The following is an 8,211-nucleotide window of genomic DNA, read 5'->3' as shown; positions in this document are numbered from 1 at the left end:
TTTGTCCTGCCCTATAGATAGGTGAAAAGAGGTTATCTGCGATAATCTTTTATTATAGGCAAGGCCCCTAATTCAAGTTCATCTAGGTAGTTAAGGAAGGGGCAGAAGTTTCTCTTGAGCCTGAGGCTAAAGTTGCTTTAGCTCAAAACAATCTGCATACCGCAGAGAAACATCTTAAGGTTACTTGTTCTGAGCCATCATACAGGTTAATCAATTTCATGCCATTCTCAGCTTTTACTTGGTTACTAAATTGTCCAGCAGTGTGACAGGAAAACAGACCAACTTTCTCCGGTGGTTCAAAAGACTGTAGCATCAATTTTAGATAAGAGGAGAAGAGGAATAAACAGGCTTCTCTGTCTTGTTGATTTGTAACAATAGTTTATCAGAGATAAAATTTTTTATAAACAAATTAGGAAAAAATGTTGGACACTTAAGTCCTCCATATTAAAACTTACACAACGCAAAATTCAGAATACAAAATTATGAATGAATGTGAAAAGCAGGAAAATAGCAATAACTTATTTGTATGCAGAAGTATTCACACAACAGTGTTCTACTAAATCCAAAGAAACATGTCTTGACTCAGCATTCCTTTGGCAACATTCCAAGGATATGCATGACCACTCCAATGCCACACTTCAAGAGGAGAATAGTGACAGCAAGAAGTCCAAAGTGCAAAGGGAGAATGGCTTTACATGATTTTGACTAAATATTTTATTATCATTTGTTTTCTACCTTTGAAATCTTACAAATACATATAATCATGTAATCGCATCGACAGGGGCCTCCTGGGGCCTTGGGAAGAGTTCATATAACTGAGGAGTCCTGGTATTTAAAATGTATATTTTCATAGTAATTCTATCTATGTCTAAATATTTATAATGTTCTCTATTAGTTTTGCTGTTTGTACTCTAATAAAAACTTTACCAATAATTTGTTTAAATATTTTTTATTATACATGAAAAATACCTTTGCAAGAAAAAAATAATTATTTAGTTTTTTATTGTTTATAGTACTCAAGAGTATAACTTCCCACGTGCATAGAGTATAAAATGAGCATTTTCTTTCTTCCAAACTCCATAGTAGGTCTTGTGCAGTTTGTATCCAATGAGCATGCAATAAATATTGACAGAATAACTAAATGGAAAAAAGTAACTGGAAAGAAATTTTCTAAAAAACTTCTGTAACATCCATAACAAGCTCTGGTTCGTAATAGATTTTCTGCTTTTATTGAACTCATTGGTTTCATTTGCCCAGTGTACATTTAGAGAACAATATTCAGAATTGCTTTTGTAACTTTCTGAATGCTACCTCCCATTTTTAAAAATGAATTGGAAAAGCTCTTGTTTGTTTGGATGATTCACTCTCTCTCTCTCTTTTTTAATCTTACCTAAAGCTAAGCATAGTTGAAGAAAATGGTTTTTATTCTTTAGAGAAATGTTTTACCATATTTTAAACCTTCCATTTATGAAATTGAATAAAAACCTATTAGGCAAGTTTAGGTTACAATGCTGATATTTCTTAAGAGTAAAGAATTTGGCTGGGAGTTTTTCTCATTTACAATACAAAATTATGAATAAAAGTGAATTGCAGGAAAATTAGCAAAACATCTTTTTGTGGAAGAGTATACACAAAATATTCTAAGTCCACAAGAAACCCTGTGTCTCATAATTCTGTGGTCTAGAATTTTGAAATTGATGCAGCAGAGTGGTGCAGCAGGAGCGTGCTGGGCCCATGGATTTCTGAAATTAAAGCTTTTGGAGGGTTAGTTCATTCTGAGGACTGTAACGAAAAATTAGTTCCATGATTCTCTCCTAGCTTCTGGTAGCTTCAGGTGTTTCTTGATTTACATAAAAATTATATTGGATTAGGGCCCATAGTAATGGCCTCAATTTTATCATATGCAAACAACTATTTCCAATTAAGGTCATATTTATAGGTGTCAGGTAGTTTGCCAGGCATGAGTGACAGGAACCAAAGCCCAGCTCTGAAACCATTGAAACCTCCCTCAAAGATCTTCCTTAAGGACCTCCCAGAAACACCTCCCTTATAGGGTTATAAATTACCCCAGATCCCAGAGCACAAAGGCCATAAAAGCTACTGGCTAAACCAGCTACAAACTCATGCGCAGAAAGTACTGCCCATAACTTCAGCCTCATTATACCATTGTTATAATACCATGACTATGCCCGGAAGTTTGTGAATCTAATTATAACAGAATGAATTCTGGGTAAGCACATGCACAGTAGGCAAAGTATTATATAGCAGCCAATTGTCAGTCAAGGTAACCTCACATATGGATCATCTAGGACCTCCAATCACAGCCCAAATATAAATAGACCTTCCCACTTCTGGATTATGTTACAGCTTTCTTCTCTGAAAACCTGCTCCTCCCTTGGGGCATACTCTCTTATCTTTTCACCTCCCAAACTCCACAGGGCTGCAGCCTTCCATAGCACAGCTCCTCTCCCTCCAAAATGTAATTTCAATAAATCTTCTAAATCTCACTGGCCTGTGATTCTTTGCTGAGTCAGTGGGAAGAACCAGGGACACCACCCTTACCCCCATGCTGCTGGGGCAACACCAAATTTCACATCACTCCAGAGGTAACAAGGTGGTTTTGTTATTCAAACTAAGCCCCTTTCCACCACTTCTGAGTTTATGTTAGTAAGGTGACTTTTGGAAAGCATCTAAGGATAGAAGTTGTTTTCCAGAGGAGCCAACCAAAACTAGGGTGTTAGAACTTTCAGTCCCACTACCTGATATCTTGGGAGGGGAGAGGAGCTAGAGGTTGAACAAATCACTAGTGGGCAATTACTTAATTAATCATGTCTGTGCAATGAGGCTGTCATGAAAAAAAAAAATAGAGTAAGGTTGGAGAGCTTTCAGGGTGAGGAACAAGAATGCTGGGCCCTTTGTTTGGGACCTAGCCTTAAGTGTCTCTTCACCTGGCTGTTGATCTGTATCCTTTAACATCTTTTGGAATAAATTGGTGATCTAGTGAGTAAACGGGTTTCCTGAGTTCTGTGAGCAGTTCCAGCAAATAGAGTGAACCCAAGGAGGGGTTTGCAGGAACTTCTGTTTCATAGCCATCCAGCTGCTGAGATGCACAGGTAACAACCTGGGCTCGAAACGGGCTTTTGAAGTGGAAGATGGTCTCGTGGGACTGATCCCTTTACATCTGATGCTACTCCTGGGTAGATAGTGTCAGAATTTAGTTAAATTATGGACATCTTCCTGGTGTCTGAGAACTGCTCATTGGTGTGGGGAAGTCTAGATGCATGCATGCACGCGCGCACGCACACACACACACACATTCTTGTATTAGTTATTCCTAAAATATGTATTCATCATCAATCCATTACTTAAAAAAATATTTTGACTTTATTTTTCTTAATAAAAAAACTATAATTCCTTAGAAAGAACTAAAGACCTTTAGAATTAGACACATATCTGATTTTTGGCGCTAGTTTCCATAAGTCTTCCACTACCAGAATAAATGAGCAATTAATATAATTCCTCAGAACTTTAGACATGGTTTCCTGAACATGATATATCTACTTTAAATCTATCGTTATCAGAACTCAGACATGCCCATCGAGTGCTATGATCAAAGAGAGCCTCATCATCAGTCTGGACTGTGTGGTAGCATTTAAATATATCACATTTACTGCCTAGTTGACATATCTAAAGCAACTCCATTGTGTTAGTTTGTCTGAATTTCTGGCCTCAACCACATCCTGTGCTCAGAACCAGCCCTCACCCGTGAAAGTCTCGAAAGTTAAAATAACCCCATCTCTTGTGGCGAATCTCCCGTTGGAGTGTCTTTAGTGGCATTTTATGAACTCTTACATCGACGAGGTTCATCTCAAGCATCAGAGATGTTTCAAACAGGGAATCACATTGTTAGCTGAGTGTTCTTGTTTTTCTGAAAATTGAGTCACTCCTTCCTCTTAAAGTTTCATGTGTAGTAAAAGTCAACCACTGGTCATTATCTGTTTTTTTAACCAGTTGCATTTGTCGAGTCATTTTGATCAATGCATTTTCTTTTAATTTTAATTCTAAGGATTGTCTCCTATTTCCTCCTCACTTGCAGGTGAAGAGATCCCCTGGGTATAATATTTCTCTTTGTAGTTATTTGTATTTCTTTGTCTCCACTTGTTTCTCATTAGTTTAAGGGGATTTGAAAAGCATAAGAAAGCACTACGTATTTTCTGTCAGTAACAAGATTTTACATTTTTCCCTAATGGATCAGTGAACATTTGAACATCTCACTTCTATCTAACTTAACCCAGTCTATCTGTTGTCATTGGGACCTAATGCCTTTAAATCTATATTTCCATAAAGACATGTAAGGAACAAGTAGAATCAAGGAAAAGAGGATGATGGAAAATAGCCATGACATAGGAAATTCATTTTATGAGAAATATCCATATTGGATTTGCTTTATTAAATAAAATTAATAATTTGTATAACTATAATAATATTGATTAATTTTCTAACACATTTGACATATATCTTAATTTTTCCTATATTCAAGGTATCATTATTAACATTCAAAACTATCAGCAAATTAAAGAACAAGCCCTTTTCCAAGTCATTTTACAAAGTTACATGCATATGGCAGTATGCTTAATTGTTTCAATTCCATTAAAATTAATTTTTTAAAAACAATCCCTCAGGCTCCATCCTAGTATATAGGCACTCAGCCTGACACAGTCTCTCTAAATTTGGATACAAATCAGCAAATTTTAAAAATTAGGAAGCAATAATTTGGTTTTATATAGTTCAAGACATTTGCATGTGTGTGTATCTCAAGCAAAAAATAAAACAGCTGAGCTTAAAATTTGGCAGGCATGCAGTCTTTAATCTAGAACATTTACTATATTTGAGATATAAATTAAATTTCTTGCATCTGGATACGGTTCCTAGAGAAGTTGGGATGGACTCCTAATGCAACGTCTCTGGGAACAAATGAATTCCCCAACCAACTAAATCAGCCAAATGACTTTTTTCATAGATTAATCTTTGTTAATAAGACAAAACAAGCATTTTACAAGTGTAGTATATTATTTTTCCTATATAGTTTTTCCTTTTTTGCTTACATAGCACTTGCATAAGCATTAAAGTTCTTACAGAAAAAGCTTTATCTTTATTTTTAAAATGATCTACTGGTATATGCACAATGGAAAATCTCAGCATCCACCCTAGAACCTAAGACACCCACATATCTCTCTGAAAGATAACATTAATTAGTTTACAATGATGGACTAGAAGGAGGAGCAGGTGAAGTATGGTAAGCAAGTTCAAGCCCAATGTTCCACGATCGAGCTAAAAGGCAACAACATCTCCTACATATCTCTGGAATTGGAATGAAATTTACTTTTCAAAACATTTGACAAGTAATTGTGTGTGCATTCAATTACACAATAGGGCTATCAACACTGTTAAAAAAGTAGCCTGGGAATATAAAAGTATAAAAAGATATCAATAAGATACTATTTTCTCCCAATTAGATTCACAATTAAAAATAAAATACTTTGTAAAGAAGTATCCAGATAAATGGCTGCATTTAAGCAGTGATTGTGGAATTATAAATAGTCATCTTGTTGGGTAATTTGATAAATAAAACATATTAGACTATAGTTAGAACTATAATGATTCTAATATGAATCCAGTTATAGTAATACATCTTAGTAAAGTAATTATAAATATGTTCAATAATAGCACTGCACCTTGGAGGGCATATATATGATGCAGAAAAATAGCAAACAATCTAAAAGTAAATCTAAAAGTAAAAGTAAAACCATATGGGGTTGATTCAGAAAGTCATAAAATTACATAATAAATGACCTTTACAATATGGAAAACATAAATTTTTCCAAACTTTTTTAGCACTTGTATTTTTCCCCAAAATAAGATTAAATATAGTGCTCAATTTTCTCACCAAGGAGTAAGGCAGCCAAGTATGCTACTTAGTTTTTACTACCATAAATAATATCCCATGCAGTATTCTTTGGAACCTAGAGTTGCCCTGGAACTCTTTTAAAGAATCACTGTTACAGAACGCTATTTAATAAGTTTCAATGTTTGTTTAAAACGTATGCCTCAGTAACAAATAAAACACAAGTCACAAAAGACATAAACAAATATTTACAGAAAAAAGACTGAATACATATGCTAAAAACATAATAGTAATTATCCTTTACAGCTAACTTTTATTTTTCTCTCTGCAAGTATTTACATTCAATTTTTTCTTGTCTACAGCCATGCCACCCTGAACTCGCCTGATCCTGTCTGATCTCAGAAGCTAAGCAGGGTTGGGCCTGGTTAGTACTTGAATGAGAGACCACCTAGGAATACCAGGTGCTGTAGGTGTAAAAAAATAAAACAATTTTTCTCAGGTGTCACTTTCTCTGGTAGACCTTACCAAACACGCATATTTAAATTTAAACAAAGTCAATATTTCTAATCTCTTTTAATCTGCTTTACTTTCTTATTATTCCCATAACACTTAGTAGATTTTATTTTAACCATATTATTTGCTTATTTTATTTATTATTTACTGTTTTTCTCCAACTTCGTAGAATGTAAACCCCATAAGGGAAGATATGTGTTCTGTTCACTGATATATTTTCCTTTTCTAGCAGTACCTGGTACATAGTAACTCTTCAGTAAATTAATGATGGAATGAAAGTTTATTTGCATTTTGTAATTTTTTTCTATTATATATTAATTTTATAAAAAAATAAAGTATTTAAAAATATTTTTGTTTGAGAGTCATAGGAATGCTCTGGCTCTGGGAAATTTAAGGAAGTTTGGTTACCTAGGAAGCCATGATGTAGTAAATAAGACTGAAACATCATAAAAGCATCTCAGAATAGCTTCAGAGTTAATTGCATAATTTATATGAGAAATCTAGAATTTATAAGGTGATTATATTTTACTCTTGGACAAAGATAATTATAAATCTTTTCTAAGTTGTTTAGGAACTATAAAATATAATTACATAACTATATAAGAAATACAATCGTGGGCCTTTGATCTCAAGATCATGGTAAATAGTAAAAACTTAACTGATGATAAAAAAACAATACATTTTAAAAGTCAGCCACAGATAAAGTTATCATTTTCAAGAATTAGGGTGGCTATATGTCTAAATTTCTAAAATAAGATCCCACAGATACAAATCTGCTGAAAAAGCATTAGCATCTGTTTTAAGTTAATTGTTATATTTATAAGGCTGTGTGCAGAAACACAACCATTTCAGTTTGGGACAAAGGAACTTGCAAGAGATTATCAATTCTACTCAAGCCATAAGAAAATACTCAGTAAACATTTTAAAAAGCATTTTGGACTAAATTCTTAAAAAGTACAAACTATCTTAAGGGAAAAAAGACCAATAATCTTTTTTTCTTTGGAGATATGATGGAAAGTGAAGTAAGTCTGTCAAGAGATATTACAGGAGTAAGAAAAAAGAAAGCTAAAACTTTTATTTTTGTAACGTTTTTATTTTAATATGTTTTCCAATTTATATTAAAGTTGCGAGAAACGACAAAGAGATTCTATATCTTCCTTTCGCAAGCTGATCAACTGTTTGTATTTTGCCCCATTTGCTTCATTACTTGCTCTCTAGCCCATCAATCCATTGATCTATCAATACATATATTTTCCTGAATTATTTTAGAGTAAGTTGTAGACATTTGACTTACATATTTCAATGTGTATTGCTTAAGCATATGAACATTCTCTTAATCACGGTAGAGTTGTCAAAAATCAGGAATTTTAACATCGATAAAATTCTATTATCTAATCTACAGTGCATATTCAAATTTATCGGTTTTCCCAATAATGTCCTTTGTAGTTTTTTCATCTTTAGTTCAAGACATCATTTCCTTTAGTTGTCATGTCCCCTCATACTTTTTTATTCTAGAATAGTTTCTCTCCCTTTCTTTGTCTTTCTTGGCCTTGATTTTTTTTTTTTTTTTTTTTTTTTTTTTTTTTTAAGTATCTTTTTTTTTTTTTTTTTTTAGAGTACAAGTCACGTTTTTGTTTGTTTTGCATAATATCTCTCTATTTGGCTTTGTCTGATATTTCCTTATTATTAGAATCAGTTTAAACAATTTTTACAGAATATATCATATTGGAAGGCACATGACATTACTTTGGCCCAATATTGATAATGTTAGTATTCACCATTCTTACCAGCTA

General features: G+C 33.5%; 1 pseudogene; it reads left to right on the top strand.

The window, feature by feature from the left end:
* The first annotated feature begins 6,259 nt into the window (after positions 1-6,259).
* Positions 6,260-6,378, top strand: LOC112479957 (annotated as a pseudogene).
* Positions 6,379-8,211: the final 1,833 nt, after the last annotated feature.

The sequence above is a fragment of the Pteropus alecto genome, unplaced genomic scaffold, assembly GCF_000325575.1.
Source record: "Pteropus alecto unplaced genomic scaffold, ASM32557v1 scaffold21, whole genome shotgun sequence".
In the NCBI taxonomy this organism is placed as follows: domain Eukaryota; kingdom Metazoa; phylum Chordata; class Mammalia; order Chiroptera; family Pteropodidae; genus Pteropus; species Pteropus alecto.
This window is presented reverse-complemented; position numbering and strand designations above follow the sequence as displayed.